A 22172-nucleotide genomic window follows, 5' to 3' on the forward strand; every position below is an offset into this window, starting at 1 on the left:
CCCTGTTGCTGCCAGCAAGTCCTGCCTTCCCTTGCTGCAGGAAAAAATGGGAGCTCTTCCAATGAAGGTGGCTGTGCTGAGTATAGAGTGTTGGGGACAGCCCACAGGGCAGAGATTAAAAAATTCAAAGTTACCCAAGACTTTCCACAGGGACCAGCCAGTTCACTCGGACCAGTGTCCAGGTCACCGCTGCAGAAAAGGAGATGTGGAGCCTGCCTTAAGTTGTATGCCATGCAGCAGCCAGGCACAAGCCTGCAAGGTTTGAGCCCAGGGGTTTGGTTAAGGAATAACCTCAGCTAAAGGAGAGGTCACCTGAGCACATGGCTTGGCAGACCATCACAGCCAGCCCAGGAGAAGCCAGTGACCCTGGTACAGGACAGCTACTCTGCCAGGTGGGAATTCGTCCAAATGAAAAGAACAACAAAATTTCAAGTGACTTTTAGAGAACTAGTTCCATGCTGAAGGAACAACAGCTGGAGGATTTTTTTCACTAACAACTGTTTTCCACCATTTTTTTTTTAAATGGGTTCATAGACAGGTTGAGTAGGTTTATATTGCATCATACTGGGAACCACATTTATTCTGTCGCCTCTGAAAAAAGAAGAACACATATCTCTTTGAATGAACTATGTTTTTTAAAATGCTCGTAATGAATGGAAAACCGTAGAACTACAGTATTTCAAAATACCAATAATGATGCAGATGCAGCATATGTATTTCCATAAGCAGAAATTTACACTTTGGTGACCATAGACATCTTCACTATTGGTTGTTGTGTGTTATTTTTTTTTTCAGTTTGTATTTGCCTATTACTGTTTAGTCCCTACTATATTATATTAAATTAATAAATCATTTATATTGGTCAGGGTATATGAATTTTATATCACAGCACTCAGACTTTTTATTTTATTTTTTAGTTAGCAATGTGACAGGAACACATTTAATGCCAAACATTTAATGAAAGCAAATAGAGCAAACATGAATAGCAAGTCTTCTAATGAATAAATCTGAATAATAAAAATCCCTGTGGAGCATAGAGGCAGATAGGTTAATTCTTTCACTTGAATTTTAATCCTGACTAAAAAAAATATCGGAAGAGTTTTCACACTTAACACTAGGCTGTCCATGAAACTCAGAGAAAATGAGCTTTTATTCTTAATATCTGGTCTATAGCTTTATTTGATTAATTGAATCAATGAAAGGATACTTATAATGTGATCTCCATAGCATCAGGGAGGATGGAACACCAGCAGTGCTGCTCTGGTTGCTGGTAAAACTTGTGGCAAATGAAACAGAAGAGCACTGATTGAACTGGTTCTGAAATGTTATCACAGAAGTATAAGACTGACCCCTCACCTCCACAACTCTTAAAAGCATTTCTCCTAACTAAAATTTACAAAGAAGAAGGGATTACAAGTCTGGTATCCATCATTCACTCTTCTCTAGTCTTTGAGCCTTGTTTTGTTCTCTTTTCAGTGGCTCTTGGAAGGAAAGACAATTTTAAAACCCAGGAGAAAAAAAAAAACCTCCATTGATTCAACCGCAAGTGAAAGTAAAAACTGATTTTTCACTTCGAAATGCCAGTTGATCTTAATTTAAGAAATATTTCAGCACTATTACTTGTTCATTTTAAAGGTTGCTTTTATTTTGATCATGAAACACTGCTGGTTGAAATAAGGGAAATGTAGATCTTGGAAGCACTATAAAAGTGTCCTGATTTCAGCTAAGATAGAATTAATTTTCTTCTTTGTAGCTGGTACAGCGCTGTTTTTTGGATTTAGTATGAAAATAATGTTGATAGCACACTGATATTTTAGTGTTGCTAACTAGTGCTTTCTTCAAGTCAAGGACTTTTCAGTTTCCCATGCTCTGCCAGCGAGCAGGTGCACAAGGAGCCGGGAGGGGACACAGCCAGGACAGCTGACCCGAGCTGGCCCAAGGGATATTCCATGCCATAGAACACCATGGTCAGTATATACACTGGGGGAGCTGGCTGGGGGCTGCTGATCACTGCTGGGGGGCTGGCTGGGCATCGCTCAGCCGGTAGTGAGCAATGGTACTGTGCATATTTTTTTTTCCCTTGGTCTTTATTCATCTTTCCATCTCCTATTCATTATACTACTACTACTACTATTATTATTATTATTATTATTATTATTATTATTATTAGTGGTGCTGTTGTTGTTGTTGTGGTTGTTGTTATTATACACTTTATTTCAATTGCTAAACTGTTGTTATCTGAACCCACAGGTTTTTCCTTCTTCTGATTCTCCTCCCCACCCTATTGTCATGGGGCAGGGTGAGTAAGGGAGCAGCTGCACGGTACTTAGTTGCTGGCTGGGGTTAAACCATGACAAGAAGCTATGGATTTTTTGGTTGAATAACTTTAAGCAGCTTATAACCTTATAGGGGAAATCAAGTTTCTATCAGCACATCAGAGTTATATGTCCAAGACTGGGTGATCTGTACCGATCTCAGCCTTAGCAAAGTCAATACATGTCTTAGGAATTAAAGGAGTGCAAAAGATGCCTACACAGTCTAGACCATTTCTGTGACTCTCTTTTTTAACTTTTTCTTTAAACTTGGCAACAGAAAGCTTATTAGGATTATTCACCAGCATAAAGAATATTTTTATTTCCTTCAATCTCCAATATAACATTTCCTACTCACTTTAAGGAATTTAGAATTGTAAATTTACTGCATGACAAACACTATATCTAAATGAAATCAACTCAGTGCAAAGGCAGACTTAAAATAAACTTTTAGTTTCATGAGTTGTTTACAGAGTGTTTTCTCCTTTTGCAAATATGGATGTCAAAACTAGATACTTATTTGTAGCATTCAAGAAGCACATGACTGAAGGCTAACCTTTGGGTTTGGCTGCAGAAATCATTAGGTCAAAACATCCCACAACATGGGTAAGATGTTAAGACCTGTTGGTTCAGAATTGCATTTCAAGAGTGTGATATCAAAGCCAACAACAGAACAACCTTTAGGATGGATAATAGCAACATGCAGAAAATGTCCAGTCGCAGGCATCCAGGCATGAAGATGGCAATACATTTCCTGAAAATCAGAACATTGTCAGTTTTTGTTAACAGCATTCAACAGCTGTATAGCAAAAATCTTAATACTAACTGTCCCTACAATAAAAGGCCGTTTTATTTCTTTGAAACAAAAATCAAGATAAGGCAAACACCAAATATTTTGTACATGCAAATACACATACACAATTCTTTTCTTTTAAGAAACAAAGGAAGTGAGACATTTTGTTTCTTTGATTTTTTTCTTATGAGAAGAGGTTTTATTAAAAGCTGATAGCTTTCAAAAAAGAAATGACAGCTCAAACAATGTTTGAAGAGAAAGAACCAGCCTGATAGCAGTTTTGGAAATTTGCAACATACATAGGAGCCAAAGAGGGTATACCATATCAGGCATTGAATAGAAGAAAAAAAAATAAATAATTGTGTACCCCTGCCTGGGTTATGGGTGAGCCAGGAATACCTTCTCACAGTGACATGAAAAGCAGATGCTCTAGCTGGCACTGTCACCTATACCTTCACACATCTCCAGGCTATTCCTCTGGGTGTACAAGTGCTTTACTAGGCTGACAGGGTCTGGCAAGCTGCTAGGTGTCTGGATGGCTTCAGATTTTCACACCTGAACCACACAAATAAAAATCAAAATAACTTCATGATGAGCAATGTTGAACCACAAATTTCTCTGGTAACTCTGTTGATGTTGACCATCTCCTTTAACAAACAGTCTGGAAGCAGGGTGTTTTTCAGATGAATGGTGTGGAGCATGCCTCTGAAATGGAGAACAAAACAGCAATTTGTAAAATAAGATAAATCCAAAGGTAAATGAAAGGGCAGGGAATGCCAGAGCATCAAATGAGCAATATGATGACAAATGGAACACCGTATTGTCTGTAAGGTGATATTAAGTAGCTAGCTATATGAACAAGTCAGATGGGTTCTACTTTCTTAATTTACAGTGAATGCTGTAGAATGAAGATCTGTACAGCAGTGGTCAAAAAACCCCAAAGCAACAAATAAGATATTATCGTGTAAAAGGATGGGACAGACTGTCTCTCTGAAAGTATTATAATGTCAGTGATGTGCCCTCTGCTACAGTATGTGCTCAATCCTGGTCAATCTATTTGAAAAAGAGATAAAGGAGATGTAGAAATAGGTGATGAAAATTGCTAAGAGCAGGGCACAATTTCTGTGATGAGAGATTGCCAAGACTGAGATTGTCTAGCTTGAGAAAGAGATGAATTTAAAAGAATATGACAAGACTATATAAAATACCAAATGCTATAAAAAAAAAACAAACAGTGTTTGTTTGTTTGTTTGTTTTTCTTATTTACAGTTACATTTTCTCTTAATGCAGGAGTAAGCAAGTCTCCAGTGAAAGTCAAGTAACATAACCTTAAGGTGGCAGGAAAATATGCAAAATTTAGTAGTAGAATTCTCTGCCACTGATCTTTCAGGTTTAGCCCACTACTGAAACCATTCATGTACCTATGCAGCTAAGGAGAAGAGGCATTGTTTCCCTAGTGGTTTAGACAGCTCTCAGACTGCAGAGAGGCCCCAAATGCCTTTGCTGGCCCTCCCATGTCGCCCACCACCTGGAGCCTGGGACCCCATCTGCGTCCTAGGGCAGTGGGTCCTCCTGCAGCCCCGGCCCCACTATCCCAGGCAGTGAGATGTGGCTCCTGAGTTTGGTGCCATGCTTGGTTCAGATGACAGGCAGGCAGGCACACTTACTGTGGAGACAGGGAGAAGGAAAGGAAGGAAATTATCACTTGCTATTAAGATAGGCTTAGCACACATGGATGTAAGGTTTGGATATAAATGGATAATGTGCCATCCCAGAGCTCAAGCACAAAAGTGTGCAAGCATGTACATGTAGACAGTAGCAATATCATATTTATTGGAGTAAAAATAGTAATTTATAAAATCACTATATCTCCAGTCACAAACTAACATTAACTAATGAAGACAAACCTTTCACTGTGGGCAAGGTTTTCAATAATTCTCCACTGTGAATATTCCTGCACTTTAGTTCCTTAAGGAATATTCCTTAAAGCCTGTGTGCTGTGAGAATCAGGATTGGGTTGGAAGAAAATTCGTACCAACCAACTTTTCTATTCCTGTCTTTCCACATCCCTAAAATATCTGTCACTATGTAACAGTAAATGGTGTACTGATATAAAATTTCGATTAGCTATAGAAGTGAATTTATTCACTCACTTGTTAAAATGATAAATTATAAGTGAGGAATCCTGAAAAGAAAAAAAAAAAAGGAAAACTGTGTGTTTCCACTTTCAAGGATAGTATGAGAAATAAGCTTCATGTCATAACCATACTGTAACAAAACATAAAAATAACTAAGAAAAATCAGTGTCCAGCTCAGAGAAGATACTCTGGATAGCCATGTCAGATATTTATATTCTCAGTGGAAGAGAAATAGCTCATTTGAAGAATGCATCTGCCATTTAAAAAGCTGGTAGAAAAATTCCTGCTTTACTGTATCCTCCAAATGGGTAAATAAAGGTCTTCAGAGTCTGACATGCAGATCACTGAACATGTTCTGATAATCACCCTTCAGAAAGCAAGAGAAAACTTCTGCTGATTTATATTGCTATGAGAAACTTTTGGTTTATTCCAAAACAATGCAGAGGCTCCCAGAACAGAATATGGAATGAAGTGCAAAGCAAATGAAAATATAGGAGATTGGTTTCTGAGACTGAAGCACACTCATTGAGAGAAGAAGGTGTTAATATAAATGAAAAGCAATTTAGAGTTTTATTCTCATTCACATGCTGAGAAAAAGTTGAAGAAAATTGATCTGGGGAATCTATTTTTAAAAAGTGAAAAGAAAAAAACCATCCAAACATAGGGTGACAATAAAACAAATATACATTTATTTCTGCAAACGGTTGAGGTTTAACCCCAGCCAGCAACTCAGCCCCATGCAGCTGCTCGCTCACTCCCCCCACAGTGGGATGGGGGAGAGAATCAGAAGAGTAAAAGTGAGAAAACTCTGGGTTTTCTCCGTGGGTTGAGATAAAGGCAGTTCAACAGGTAAAGCAAAAGCTTCGCACGCAAGCAAAGCAAAGCAAGGAATTTGTTCACCATTTCCCATGGGCAGGCGGGTGTTTGGCCATTGCCAGGAGAGCAGGGCTCCATCCCATCTAACAGGGACTTGAGAAGACAAACACCATAATTCCGGACATTGTCCCCCTTCTTTCTTCCCCCAGCTTATATGTTGAGGATGACATTGTATGGTGTGGAATATCCCCTTAGTCAGCTGGGGTCAGCTGTCCCAGCAGTGCCCCCTCCCAGCTCCTTGTGCCCCTCAGCCCACCCGCTGATGGGGTGGGGTGAGGAGCAGAAAAGGCCTTGGCTCTGTGTAAGCCCTGCTCAGCAGCAGTTAAAGCATCCCTGTATTACCAATGCTGTGTTCAGAACAAATCCAACATACATAGTCCCATACCAGCTATGCTGAAGAAAATTAACTCAATTCTAGCCAAGACCAGCACACAAACACACAGAAAATTGAGAAAAAGTTGGAAGAGAAAAAAACATGTAACCTGCAAGTGGCAACAAAAGGAATTGCTTTATCTTCATGTAGAAAGACAATCTTCATGTAGAAAGAAAGAAAACACTGTCATGTCTCGAACCTTACATTCAGCTCAGTCCTGCTAAGAAATCTTTGAAGGTAACTAGAAAGGAAGCACAAGGAGTTATTAAGTAATAAAATTTTTAGATAGCAAAACAAACCCCTAAGGTTTCAAAAAGGACAATTTCATCACTAACACAGTTCTTCTCAAAGATAATAAAAACTGAGCGGGGGGGGGGGGGGGGGGGGGGGGGAGTAGAAGAAATAGAATGCATCAGTACTTTTTAACATGCAAATTATTAATTTGAAGTTACTCTGAAGACCTGTTCCTTTAAAAAGATGTTCTTTTTGTATCAGCACTGCTCATTGCCTTTTTCAGGAGAAAATTGATGAGAAGTTCACTCCAAAACCACAGGAATACATACAAAAGCCTTTTCCCCACAGTAGTAAATGAGTCGTATGTAGAAAGGAGCAGTCTGATAGACATGTAAATTCCGCCTCTACTAGCAACATAACTACATGTGCAGCTTTGGGACTGTACGACACATTGCCCAGGAGAGGACAATCAGTCTCGTAAGAACGAAGTCATTAAGGACTACCATAGGACTGCATGAAGGGATAGTATTTTCCCTTTGCTGGATATCTTGGGAGTTGGACTAGACGACCTTTAAAGGTCCCTTCCAACCCAAGATACTCTATGATTCTATGATCTGTTAGGGATGATTCTGCTGAGAATGTGAAAAAGCAATGAGTAGTGAAGAGGCAGCAGTCTCAGGTAATGAGATTTCTGGCTTATACTTCTGTCTTGAATTACTCCAGTCCCTGCAATGTAGAATATTATTTTGTGTTGAAAATGTAGTCTCTAAATATAAAACAGAACATGTATTATACCACTAAAATGACTTTGATTTGAAGCTTATATTATTTCTGAAGTTTGTTAGCTTTTATCTGCTCAGAAAAGTAACTTGGCATTTTTATTTCAATTTAATCACAATTAAAACCCCTTGATTTGTGACTTACACTGTAAGAAGACAATAGACAAATGAAAAAAAATAGAGATAGTAGAATATTTTGTTATAAGAAATGTACATTTTATCCACCAGATCTCATTTTCCTTTACACTTTTCATGACTATTGAGCATTTGGAAAAAGGAATGCTAGCACTAGCAGTGCTGGCTTGGTGACTTTTGGGACACAAGTTCTAGACACATCCTGGTCCATGTTCTTCCTTATGCCAAATTGCCTGGTTAATTCTCTAGCTGAGGCTTGGCAGATCTGATAAAACATGACAGAAATCTTTTAGAAAAAAACATTAACAGCTTTTTCTGGGAATTTAAGGGGCACTCTGATATGTTGAAGGCTAATCTACTTATGTACTTTCCTTAGAAAGCTCTTCACAACGCTGGTCATCTTTATGCAGGAACTTAGAGCACTGCTCCATACAGGTCAGTAACCTCTCTCTCTCTGAGTTGTAAAAATTCATGTTCTAGTTTCTGTCCTTTATGTCAAAGAAAGTTTCTCCCTGGCTTCTGCTTGTTAGTCTTTGTCTTCTGCACTGGACCATGAAGGTTTTTTATTCCTTTTTTTCTGTTGTGAAACTATGTTCAGCAACGATGGTGTTTCTCATTAGTGACATCAACATGTATTTTGAGTCTTGCAAACCTCTAGGGCATAATGCTGTTTTTCAGCAAGGAGTTGATTATGCATCATGTTCCTCTCAATGCAGTGCCTTTAGACAGTGAGGAAAATTCCAGAGCTCTTCTCTGGGTAGGGTAAAGAAAACAAGCACCTCAGTCCTACTCACAATGTACCTGTGTTATTCATCTCTTACCTAAAATTACTCTCTTTTCTAAAATTACTTATACAGAAGTCTTTTTCCTCTCAGCATTTCATTTTCCTGCCTATGAACCTGTCATACTGTTATTGTCCAGAATGGACACAATATTCCACCTGAGCACAAAGGCATTATTATACCTGCAGTATTATTTTCTACTCCATTACATTTAGCTGTGTTTCCCTCTTTGGTCACTGTTCTGTTTTGGCATGACTGCCGTTTGTCATCATACAATCTGTTCACTATGCGAGTATGCTGGCTTTCCCTAGGTTCTTGATTTCTTCTAGCTATGCCCTGCCTAAATGGTTTGTACCTGAAAGGGTGGTCCTCTGATTGCCCCTGCATGTGGGCTGGGGGGATGCTGTCTGGGTGATCCAGAAGCAGATTTTGTGAAGTGAATGTTTTCACTTGAAACTTATGTTTGAGTTGTGGCTGGGGCACGACTGGGGCAGAAATACATGTTTGGTAATTACTGCATTTACTTCGAAGAAGCAGGGAACATATAACCCAGAGACTTAATGAACATGCTGCTGCTCAGCTGCTGCTGGGGTGGCTGTGCTGCTTACACTGACCTTCTATATTCATCATTCCTTTTCCTTTATAATATTCCATGGACTCTTTCTCCATTCAGAGCTCCATAATGATGGTGGCTGACAGGTAATATAGCACATAAAGCAAGCAGTTCTGTCTCATAGCTAAACAGACCACAATCAAAAGTAAATGAAGTAACAGCTTCATAGTTAAGAAATTCAAAGTGCAGATTCTGAAAAATGCATCCGTATTTATATCTCCACAAACACATTTAATTCATTGCAGTTGTGCATCTAGCTAACTTTTAGACACACAAATCTAGAAGTTGTAGACAGCAGTAACTAGGCGCTTCTGACTTAGACTGCGGGCATATATGTTTAATTTTTTCCCACTTTTTATTTTGCTCCTACATTTAGTTTTCATTGCCACATTTTAAAAGATAATGGAATTAAACTTCTATATAAAATAGAAAAGCTCAAACAGTGAAGCTTGCATTTCCTTCATCTTAATGTTCAAAGCAGGTAATTGGCACTATTTCAAGCTTCCTTTCTCTTAGGCTTCTCTCAGCACTTACCCCCAAGGCAAATGTCAGCTACATGGTTTGCGTAATTCCTGCCCTTTGTTCTAGACCCCAGAGGATTTAGATGCTTAAAGTGGGAGTTCAGTGGGGTCTATATGCCTAAATCCAAAACTTCAGCCCTCAAAATCGTCATAAAATCTGCCAACTATTTTTTGAGGCATCCAGTGCCTGTAGACACTTGTGTTTGTAACGTTAAAGACCCTGAGTCACCATTTTTTTTTAATTTTATTTTTCATGTATCTGAAGTGTCTTTAGTCTTGTCAAGGTTAGGTGACCTAACTTATACTGGGAAGCACAAAGTGTTGCTCTAACTGCTGTCTCTTAGGGTCTGCACTGGTAGACTGCGGCGGGCTGACCCTGGCTGGACGCAGGTGCTGCCACAGCCGCTCTGTCACTGCCCGCCCCAGCTGGGCAGGGGAGAGAAAACATGAGGAAAGGCCGGTGGGCCGAGATAGGGACAGGGAGAGATCACTCGCCAGTTACCGCCACGGGCAACACAGACTCGACTTGGGAAAGCAGTTTAATTTCTTGCCAGTCAAAATCAGAGCAGTATGATGTGAAATAAGAAGTAAACCTTAAAACACCTTGCCCCCCCTCCGCCTCCCCTCTTCCCGCGCACAGCCCACTTCCCGCGCGCTCTGCCCCCTTCCGGCGGAGGGGGACGGCGACCGGGCTGCGCTCGGTGCCCCACGGGCTGCCTCCGCCGCCCCTTCCCGCGCAGCGGGACGGCCCTCGCACTGCCCCGCTGCAGCCTGCCGCCTTCTCGCGGGGCGCAGTCCTCCATGAGCTTCAACAGAAGTCTTTTCCAGGGGCTGCAGTTCTTAATTAACTGCTCCAGCCTGGGGCCTCCGCGGCGCACAGCCCCTCAGGCACAGCCGGCTCCAGCCTGGGTCCCTGCCGGGGGGGAGTGGCCGTGCTCGCAGCCCGGCCCCAGCCCGGGCTTCTCTCCTCAGGGCGAGCTGCTCCAGCGCGGGCTGCCCGCGGGTCACAGCCTCCTTCGGGCACCCCCCTGCCCAGGCATGGAGACCTCCCCGGGCTGTGGGGGAGGATCTGCTCCCCCGTGGGCAGGGGGCACAGCCTGCCTCGTCGTGGGCTTCACCACAGGCGGGGGGAGCCTCTCCTGTGGTGCCTGGAGCCCCTCCTGCCTCGTCCTGCACTGGCCTGGGGGGCTGCAGGGCTGTTCCTCTCACAGTGCCTCACTCCTCTCTCCAGCTGCAGTTGCACAGAGACTTTTTCCCTTTCTTAAAACGCCGTCCCTGAGGCGCTGCCGCCGTCACTGCTGGGCTCGGCCTTGGCCAGCAGCGGGTCCCCCTTGGAGCGGCTGGCGTTGGCTCTGTCAGGCATCGGGGAGCTGCTCGCAGCCTCACACAGAAGCCACCCCTGTAGCCCCCCGCTACCAAAACCTGGCCATGCAAACCCAGTACACAGGCAGAGTTCTGTGCATCAGCAGTTGCTGGAGGAGGTGGCAGCATCATCTCTTGTGGCTCTGAAGTAACACTTAAAGGATTTCTCTCCAAATTTCAGTGGTGCTTTAAACCACATCTCCCATTTCCCAGAAAACTACCCAAGTGAAAAAGCTGTTTGCAAGGGAGAGGGAGACAGAAGGCAGAGGAGAAAGGGATAGTTCTTGTTTCCTTCTATGGAAAGAAAGCCACATTTAATGGAATAATAAGAGGGGTGGGGAATGCAAAATGGAAGGCAATGTTTTTGAAATAGTGGCTGAAATATAGTCCAAACCCTGTTTCCTAAACATGGACTTTGTGTGCATTTTACATGAAACAGTAACTGGATAAAACAATAATATGGTTATGGGAGCAGGAAAGAGGGAATTGAGTCCCTCCATGAAATTGCTGGGCGCAGGAGACATCACTCATTTTGCTTCCTGTTCTGAGTATGGTGAGCTTTTTATGAAACATGGGACAAAGCCAACAAAAGGGAGATGAGCAACTCCTCCTCTGTGAAAGGAGTACAGCCTACGTCTGTGGCAGTCTTCAAGGGAGGGTTCGGATCCCTTTCTTTGGCCACTTTTCAACCATAAGGCCGACCTTCTTCGGTTTTGGGAGAATGGGGCTAAGAACCAGGTTTAGTGAAGAGGATGGGCATGCAAATGTTCAAGGTGCAGCAGACAGCTTTTAGCTACCTGCTTCCCCTATTCCTCCTCCTCCCACCACTGCCCTTTCCCTTCTGGTTACTCATGCAGATGCCAGAGCCAGACCTCAGTGCAATGCAATGAAAGAGGCAGGTTAAAACCCAAGATTGAGCAGGCAACCACCTAGAAATAGGCAGCAACAATAACAAAGCCCCCAGAAAGCAATAACAACAAAAACCCAACTGAAAAACGCCCCACCAAAACAAGAATTCACAGCTGCCTTTTCCTCTCCTTTCCCTAGGCTTTGATATCTCTCTTGAGGCCTCATGCAGGTGCTTCTGTCTTATCTGGAAGCCAGGAACACTTCTTTTAAAGAACTGAGCATAGAAAGAAAATAATTTTATATAAAATGTTCATACCAGGTGGGAAACCCTGGTTAAATTTCCCCACCAAATATAAGAGATTAAGCTCCGTGCTTGCTGTGCTGTAGAAGACTGCCTTAATCACAAGGCTACAGTCACCTAATTCCGGGCCCTTGATTCTTCCCTTTGACGCTGCAGTGCCCTAGACTGTGGTATGCTTTTATCACCACATTCTTCTGAGTCTGTCAGCGCCTTATGCTCCACTTCCACACTGTGAGCTCTGCAGTTATCGTGTTCGTGCAACAGGAAAAAACTCTCCAGTGCTTAGAATTTGAGGATTTCTGAATCATGTTTCTTACCCTCAGTGCTGTAGAATCAATCAAATGAAGAAAAAAGAAAAAAAAGAAAAAAAAAAAGGTTATACATAGCAGAGCTGCTATGAAATAATTTTTTGCTATACCTCTCAGTCCTATAAAGAGCAGTCATAGTATCACAGTGGGATCCACTGAAAAACAAGATTGTTTTGACTTTTGATCTGGAGTGGGAATTGTCCCAGTATTTTTGTTTTGAAGTCCATGACTTTTCAAGTAATTCTGATTATATTTTCACTTTATTCTCAAATCCTTTGTCCATCAGACTCAGAAATGGATGGTGTTTTCTGATTGGCTTTGTTTGGCTTTTTATTTTCTAAATGCAAAAAATAAAGAAAAAGAAAATTAAGAAGATCAAAGATGTTTAACCTAATACTAGTCTGAGTCATCGAAGTCTGCACTATTCTCTGCAACTGAAACAAGCAAGTAAATGAAAGGCACTTCTCAAGCTTTTCCTCTCAGTTTAACAACAGAGGGACAATAAAACCCTTTACTAGAGTTACTAATAAGGACATTTCACTGGGAATTTTGAAAGAAGAACAGAAGTCATATATTGAAGTTTCTTCTTGTACTTGAGCAAACCCCCTAGGCCTGAGTGAACCAAAGCTCATAAGAGGGCATAATTTGTAATTTCTTAGTAAGGGTTATGTTTCCATAAATGACCCACAGCCAAGCCCCAGTGAGTATTTAAGTGCCTAAATTCAGTTGCTAGGAATGGCAGCCAGTAAGTGCTCAGGTAAAGCTTTCCATCTCTGGCTGGGTGCCCCAACCTTGGGACCTCAGTGGAAGGAGGTTATCCCCATTACACACTAGCATGAGACTGGAGTGCAGAAAAGTAGAGATGACAGCATTGTCACAGCAGCTGCCAAAAAACAGGGGAGGTGACTGTATATCTGTGGCAAGGTGTTGGCAGTGGGGAGATGCAGGTGTGGCTTTTGTGGGAAGAGGTCTCAGCTCCCCATGCAGGGGACAGCCATGCCAGCCAACAGACCCACTCCAGGGCAAAGATGAGCCCATCAGCCAAGCCCGTGATGCCTCTGGGAAAACATAGTTAAGAAAGAACAGAAAACACTGGACAGGCAGAGGAAGAGAGGAAAAACAAGAGTGAAAACCAGCAGAGGTAACACTGAGGTCGGAGGAGGAGGTGCTCCAGGCACAGGAGAAGAGTTTTACTGACAGGGATGGGGTCCCGTGGAGGACCTATTCTGGAGCAGGATTATCCTGAAGGACTGCAGCCCACATGGGAGCAGGGGAAGAGTATGAGGAGGAAGGAGTGGCAGAGAGGAGCTGTTATGGACAATCAAGCCCACTTCCCACCCTGCCACTTGGCAGAGGGGAGAGGAGTCAGAGTGAAGCAGTGCCGCAGACCGTGGGAAAGCAGAGAGGAAACGTGTTTAAATGTTTGTCTTTGTTTCTCACTGCCCGTATCTATTTTAATTGACAATGAATTAGATTTTTTTTTCCATGTTGAGGCTATTTCACCCCGACGGTAAGTGGTAACTGCCTTTATCTCCGCCCACAAGCTTTCTCATCCTATTTTCTCCTCCTGTACCCCTGAAGAGGGAGAGTGAATGAGCAGCTGGGTGGGCCAAGGCTAGCCCACCACAGAAGGTCAGAAACACATGCCCAAGAAAACCCTCAGCCAACTCTGGGCTCCCCAGAACAGGAGAGAGATGGAGTTACTGGAGACAGTCCACCAAGGGCCACTAATATGATGAAGGGACTGGAGCATCTCTCCTATGAGGAAAAGCTGAGACAGCTGGGATTGTTCAACCAGGAGAAGAGAAGGCCTGGAGCAATCTTACCAGTGTATATAAATACCTGAAGGGAGGATGTGAAGAAGATAGAGCCAGGTTATTTCCAGTGGTGCCCATGACAGGACAAGAGGCAATGGGCACACACTGAAACATGGGAGTGTCCCTCTGAACATCAAGAAAGAGTTTTCCACTGTAAGGATGACTGAGCACTGTAAGGATGACTGAGCACTGGAAGGGATTGCCTAGAGAGGCTGTGGAGTTTCCATCCTTGGAGACATATTAAAAAGCCATCTGGATACAGTCCTGGGCAAGTGGCTCTAGATGGCCCTGCTTCTGATGAGAAAGGAGGTTGGACGAGTTGACCTCCAGAAGCCACTTCCAACCTCAGCCATCTGTGATTCTGTGTAAATGCCAAGGGTGAAAAAGACAATTACATCCTTTCTAAAAATAGAAAGGTGACAGGACATGGAATCCTTTAAAGATCTCTTGCTGGTTGTGATAGAAATTCAGCAGAAAAGATATCACTTCAGAACAGAAATGTTGAAATAAGACTTGATTGAAATCTCTGCAGACCATACTGATTAACTCTGAAGAAGTTTTAAATGCAATGATTTTCCCCAGTTTTATTTAACCCAGTGAAAGGAGAATGAAGGGACAGAAATTATCATTGTAACATTCTTAGGACATTCAAATATTATTTCTAATTTAGCCAGGAGAAATGGTATCTGTCACTTTGTAAGACTGTAGTTCGTTATCTACAACTATCAGTTTTACCTGCCTCTTCTTAATTTACATGACAAGCTGATAACAGATCTTTGTCATTGTTACTGAATGTTTGTACTTTCATACAGTCTTCATAGTTTTATCTAACATAAATATTAAACTAGATGAACTTCGATTTTTTTGTTCATATAGTCTACCCAGAGTAATGTATTTCATCAGATTATCAATGCATACATAAAGTATTACTAGATGTTAACTCACTTTATAACAGATTTATTTTTCTTTCAACAATTTGTGTCATCAAAGTAGAAAACAAAATGAAGTAACACATTCCAGTTGTCACTGACATTTTGCACTACACTTCAATCTCTGTAACTCCATTAATTTTTTTGATTCCTAGGCCTTGCACTTTCTATTTTCCACTTCCAAACAATTACATAAATAATTAATTTATATTAATATATATTATTATTACATTAACATATTATTGTTATATATAATTACATCTATATTATGTATATGTGTGTATATAAAATCGATTATATAAATATATAATATTAAAATAAATATTTACTTAGAAGCACCACCAACTGAAATTACATTGCCTGTGTTTATTGAGGCTTGTTTTGAAAGCAGAGCTTCTTGAAGCTTGCACATGAACATTGCACAGCAGACATGCTGTTCTCCGACTTTATAGTGGCAATTTGCAGGTATTCTGTGTTTAACCTCTTGGTAGTACTCCTGTCCTATTGACTGTGCTGACTGACCTGGTGGCAGATCTTTCGGTTTGTTCCAATGTCAGAAAACTCCAAGAAGCCCAAGTATTTCAGCTCTTCCAACTGAATCTCCTAGTTAAACAATACACTCCAACAGATTTTGTTACCTATAATTTTCCCTTTGTCGATATACAGTGGCTGCCCCATTTCTAATTATACCTTTCTAAATGTAACTTCATCCTATATTTATATGATTTAAACATTTTTCTTGTATAAGAAATTCATGTGTTTGTCTGAGTCTTAAAAAATAAACATCGGTAAAAATGAAAGATAGGGATAACTTGAAAAATGTGTATTGTGTGTTATTTGACACATTTGAATAATCAACTACTACTTTGACATATTGACTTTGACTACATTTGACATATTAATATTGTAAATGTGTCCTGATACACAGAGAAGTAGTTATTGTATTTAAAATATGTGTGTCTTAGAAAGCAAGTGACTGTTGTTCCTGTTTCGTCAGGCATGTTTTGCCAGAGCCCGTACCAGCCCCTAAATCGCTGGGCATGCAGAGGATAGGAAGCATCATTCTGGCTCCCTAAATCCCTGTCATCGCTGGCCTGTAGTTTTTACTTGTATTTTAAAATCGCATCGTTTTTTTCCCCTCTTTTTTTTTTCTACAAGGAGCCTGGCTAGACTCCAGCTTCCAAGGCCCATCTCTTTAAGTACTTGGGCATAAGTCTATACGCTCACTTAGACACCTAATAAAATACCAGCATTTTCAAGACTGTCATTTCAGCTGATATGTGGCTTACAGATCTCTTAAGTCCTTCAGATACCTATTTTGCTCCTGAATAGTTTTGCAGATCTATGCAGGAGCTGTGGTTGCCCCATAACTAATTAGTTGCTCAGAGTCCTAGCTCAAAAATAAAAGCAAGCAGGGCAAATTAGTGGCAAAAGATATATCTGATGAGTGAGCCCTAACTCACTGGCATGCGAGATCAAGCTTGATAAATGTTTGCAAACCTTGGCTTGGGATGCTAGAAGATCAGGAGAGTTTATATAATAAGTAATGCAATATAATACAATACAAAGTAACACAATACAATGTAATATAATAAATATAATCTACAGAGGCTACTGTTGTCTCTAAATTGTAAATATTTCCTGCTAATGGTGCAGGTGCCAAACCAGTCAAAAAATCATCAATGCTGGGTAGGTTTGAACAGACAGCATCTAAAAATCAGCTGTCCTTGAAAAAGCAGAGAAGTTAGGCTTAGTCTGGCTTTAAGTTTAAGGGTGTTGAAATTTAAATTGCATTGTATTTGATGGGGTCATTTTCCAACATATTTAACATCCTAATGATTTCATTTCAAATACCTTCACTATAGGGCAGATAAAATCCTGAACCTTGACTGTAACCGAAGTCAAATTTTATGGCTTTGCTGCTGTTATTGGTAGGACTAGGTTTATAACCCACATTTTCTAAGCATGTGCAGATTTTTATTTTTTTTTGTAGGCTTAGGTTTGATCATTTCTGATGTTTTATACTCTCATTTACCAAGTCTGAGAAACCACAGAGGGCAAAAAAATTTATAGCAAGCATCTTCAAAGCGTGAATGTATTTTTCACACTCTTAAGGAAATTGTCGTTTTACTCAGTTGTCATTCTGACTCGAATAAATTAATCTTAAGAACATTAAGGGCCATTCATACCTAAAAATATCACTGAAGGGCCGTTCATACCTAAAAATATCACTGCTTATGGTGGATCTTGGGACACAGGTAGAGTAGTTAAAGCTCACAAACTGAGTTTGAGCATTGCCCCAATGTAGTGCCAAAGGCCACCTTAGCCAATCTGACAGAAAATGAGTACTCAGCAGATATACAGTCTTCATGGAGCCTTCTTGACTTTAACCCCTTGAGCCATATGGCTTTACCTTCTGGAATATCCAAGCTGAAGAATCCAAAAGGAAAAGGATAGCACATCTTTCCTGCAGCACATATTTCTGATAAGTAGATTTATCACTAACTTCTTCAGAATACCTTTAACTTAGCTTGGATATTTGACTTGAAATTCAGGGTGAGAGGGCAGAAAGGAAGTAATAACAATGTCTTTGTGTAGATGAATAGAGAATAACAATCTGTTAAACTAAAGTGAACTAGTAAGTTGAGTTTAAACTTAACTAAAACATAAGTAAGCCTTCTGTAAGCCATCAGAAGACTTAAAAGAAAGTCTTAAAGTATTCTTCTAGGTCCAGAAGACATTAATGAGCTGAATAATAATACTTACTATACTTTGAAAGCAGTAAAGCAGCTATCTAAGGTACACTGAAATATTTTATGAAGCAGCAAATGCCAAATGGAGGTTCAGGCTTTCAAGCACAACTTCCATTTATGTGAAAGTGACTTGCACAGTCAGACAGCTACACCACTGGTCCTGCACATAAATGGCATTTTCTATGAGTGTAGTAGCAGTTAGGCACCTGAAAATCCCATTTGCCATCGTGCCTCAAATTTGTTGGTTACTCATGTCTTCCAAACAAATTAGGCACACACAGTTTTCTGCTGCACAGATGTTTTGACAAAAATGAAGTACGAGTTGCAGCCTGATTGGAAATTTGATCCATATCTTATTTATGATCCATTATAGCAAAATGTTGGGCCCCATTCAGTAGGAGCTGTAACTATTCAGTGTTACACTCGGTGGAGGAGAAAGCTATGTTCCATTTTATAGCTGGTGGAAGCAGAGGATAAACAGGAGTGTACAGGATCTCTTGAGGCTATTTCTTCAGGTCTATTTATTGCTTGATAAAGTTTTTTACATAGATTAATTAATTCAGGGTATAAGTTATTAACCTACTGTATTTGTAGGTGCAAAACAAGTGCCTAAATAAAAAACGGGGTTTAGGTAGGTAGGGCCCCTGCACCCTCCTGCAGAACAAAAGCTCTTGTAATTCTGCTGCAAGCCACTAGGTGGGGAGCGGTAACCCGGAACGGAGCCCCTCGGGGCAGAAATCGCGCACACCCGCGGAGTACCAGCAAACCCAGTTCCCCTTTCCCGCAGCCCTTGGCGTGCCCAGCCCGCGCTCCGCCGGGACGCTGCGCTGCCACCTGCGCCCCCCAGGCCCCCCAGGCCCCCGGCCTGCGCAGGCAGAGCCCCGCTCGCCCCTGCCTGGCTCCCGCTCCCACAGCCGGCCGGGAGGACGGGCGCCCGGCTGCTTGAGGGCATCCTCCCAAGTCAGATGCCACTGGGTTCGTGAGGATTAATCTATTAATCTCGTAATTTTACATTATGCACCCACCTAATGAGTTCCTCAGCAATCTAGATAGTATCTTCTCTTTCCCCTTTTATCCTGCTCTTTATGTTGCCTTTTGTTACTACAGTTTTGGAATTTAACATCCTTGCTCTGTTAAATTGATCCAGCAGGACCTGAATCGCTGACCAGTTGCTGGAAAGCCTTAGTTAGCCTCATTTTTCTCTTCTCAGTGATTCTTTCTTTAAGGACTTCTCCACCTCCACCACACTCCCTTGATACAGCTCTGGTGGCAGAACATTGAGTTTTACGGGGAAAACATATTTCGAATTAGAAGCCTCAGTGTGGAATAACAAGCGTGACAGACTTTTTCTTTCTGAATGTAAATAATGACAGACCTGGAATATTTTTTTTCCCCCCTTTCACTTCCCCAGGGAAAAGCCTTTTTTTTAAGCCTTGCTGAAGGTAAAGCTTTAAGTGATGTAGGGGTGTAGCTAGGTAATGAGAATGTAGACAAGACCACAGGTCATGGTGGACAATCTACAGCAGCAATGACCAGTTTCTTGTATCTGAGCCAGACCTCTATGCTGCAAAGTCTCTATATTTTAAATAACTTCAAAGCTGAAGGTCCACGGAAGCTCTCCTGCCTCCTGTCCCTCACCTCTTCCTGGCCTGACTCCAGCTCTGAAGTGATGCTTGCCCAGATGTGCCTGGGCTCTCCTAGAGCTTAGGCTAGCCCTGAACAACGACCGAGCAAGAGCACAGGGACAGCATGGTGGCTTTAGGAACCTAAAACTGGCACCTAACCAACAGGACACTGGGCTTTTTCTGAACCCAGGGGTAAAACAGCAGGTTTCTGCCAAGGAGGATTTGCAGCAGGATCACCCCAGCTCCTGGGCTGATTGAGTTTGGAGCATGATTAGCCTTTATCCTAGATCCATAGGAGCTTGCTCTTCTTTCTTAACAAGGTTTCCATGGGGTTTGGTTTCATCACTATTGCCCTTCTGAAGGACATTTCATTTATTCAGCATCTTCCCTGACAGTTTACCAAATCATTTATGTCAAGCTTAAAATGAAGGTCCTTGCTTTTAATAACATAATGTCTCCTCCGTCAATCTGTCAAGGGGGTCTGCATCTCTAGATAATTCTGTGATAGAGGCTTTCATGCAATACTGTTATTCACAATTAACAGGAAAAAAATTACTGAATTTTGTCTAAAAGCAAAACTCAACAGCTCATGGCTGAAAGTTGATATCAGTAAGATTAAAGTGGAAATAATGAAAATATTTTGACTTTCAGGATAATTAGCCATACAAATACATTATCTAACAAATTTGTGGTTTTTTTTTACATTTGTATTTATTTTTCTGTCTTCCATATCTATCCTGAATTAATTTTTCTCTCCCATGTTTGATTTCCCTTTTTATCATAGCACACAAAGTCGGAGGCTTTTTTGGTTATCATATAAACCAAAATCTACCTAAACACTGTATGAACTGTGATCCTCTAATTCTTCTGGTGCTATTACTCTTAAAACTATCATTCTTTGCTGTACAAGTTGCACATCTCAGTGCTGTTAAGTTCCAGAAAATAGCTATTTGGTTATGCTGTTTGTAAATGCCAGTCCAGTGACTTCCCTGTAAAATTTTTGAAGAAATGGTGTGGTCTATAGTTCCTTGTTCACATCTAAGCTTTAGAGAGACTTATGGCAAGTGCTGGAGGCCATGATGCCTGCGAACCTCTCTACACTAAGCTAATTCTTCAGTGGATCTGACTTGAGTTGTACCAGTAGCTTAGCAGGTGGTCTAGACAGGCAGCCACCTAACCGTTTCTCTTCCCATGAGCATTAACTAAGAGTTAACCCAGTGCAGGTGTGATTATATTCAATTCTGTGCAGTGTGTTGTGCAAGTCAGACTATGAAATGGTAATAGCTTCTTCTTAAACACTGTTACTGCTATTATCTTAATTGGCTTCACTCTAGGTAATACACTCCCTGGCCTCTGCTTTCATGGCAGGTACACACCTCTCCTTTGTTACACCTGGTTTGTAGAAGATGTCAGAGGTCCCTCAAGGCCCCTTAAAAATCACCCCAGTGATTCGCTCAAGTGACTCACAAGCAATATCAGCGTTTGGATCTTTAGGCATTTGTCCACCGTGGCTTCAGGGTTTCTGAGTTTCTTGATTTTCCAAGCCACCAAAGTCTGGAATGGCAAAAGTAGTGTGATGGGACTGTGTTTTGAAGCAGTGATCTTGCTAGCATGTTGCAAGACCACTCACAGTCTATCTGAGGCCAAGCGGGCTATGAAAGCATTTGAAATGAAAAGGAGAGTGCAGAAGAAAGCTTCAAAAAGCTTTCTCGTGGCTTCTTGAAGGTGTAGATATCTAGTCAGGGGCAGGGAAATAAGAAGTCTTGCCTTGGCACAAGTCCTTAGGCACCAGTGACCCTTTTTAAAATGGCTGCTGTCAAACAGCTTCTCTTTTTCCCAGAGACAAGATGAGGGGAGACCATTGCCTGCCTTGATGACCCATACTGACTTTGGCCTCCTTTAGATGGTATCTGCATCCCTCTGGGCTTCCAAGCTGTAATCTTTGTAAGGGCAGGTGTCCTCTTTTGTTCTGCTGTTCTGTGGTTATGGATGCTGAGCAAGCATGGTCATTTTCTATTACTTAGGTTGTTACAAACTACAGAGAACTTCAGAAATGCCCACTAGCAATACATGGTCGTAAGAGAATGCAAAGTAACCACATCCAGGACAAAAGCTTTCATCTGAAGCACAGAAAGAACTTAAAGACATCCAGCTTCTCAGCTGGATAAGAAAACATATTTTCACTCCAGGAAAGTTCATAAACCCACAAGTTTGTCTACTAGGTGCAATATCAACTTATTCAGTCATTGCATTAATGCTATCTGCTCCATGTGATTTATTGTTATTGTTTTGTGCTATGGCAATGTCAAGAGGCGATAGATCTGAGGACCCCCAGAGCTAAGTAATATATACAGATGCAAGTAGATTGTCTCTGGGTTTGAGTTCCCCCCCCCCAAAATCAGGGACTGTAAGAGAGCTGTGGTCATGGAAAGCAGTGTCTTGCCCATGAGCACACACAAGGATGGACCAGAGTTGGAAGTTAGACCTAAATTTCTTGCCTCATCTGGGAGGTCCAAGTCTGCTCTGCCTCCCAGCTTCACATCTTTCAGCTTATGAATTAAAAATCCATCATTTAACGTAAGTACCTGATATTGTTTTGGAAGTGGCAAGTCTCCCAGAGGCTCTCCCATGTCCTATTGTGATGAGCGAGATGAATTTCACACACCTACCTG

General features: G+C 41.5%; 1 long non-coding RNA gene across 2 annotated transcripts in view; it reads right to left on the reverse strand.

Moving 5' to 3' along the window:
* Positions 1 to 507: 507 nt before the first annotated feature.
* The window catches only part of LOC308072295, a 74487-nt gene continuing 52822 nt past the window's right edge, over positions 508 to 22172 (reverse strand). The window contains exons 3-4 of one of the 2 annotated variants that reach the window (XR_013931625.1): positions 22086 to 22169; positions 508 to 21054 (exon numbers count right to left, since the gene is read on the reverse strand). This is a non-coding gene — a long non-coding RNA (uncharacterized lncRNA). Of the gene's footprint in view, positions 22170 to 22172 lie in introns of both variants that reach the window. The other variant, XR_013931626.1, reaches the window with a different exon arrangement.

Source organism: Falco punctatus, assembly GCF_963210335.1.
Source record: "Falco punctatus genome assembly, chromosome: 12".
Lineage (NCBI taxonomy): Eukaryota > Metazoa > Chordata > Aves > Falconiformes > Falconidae > Falco > Falco punctatus.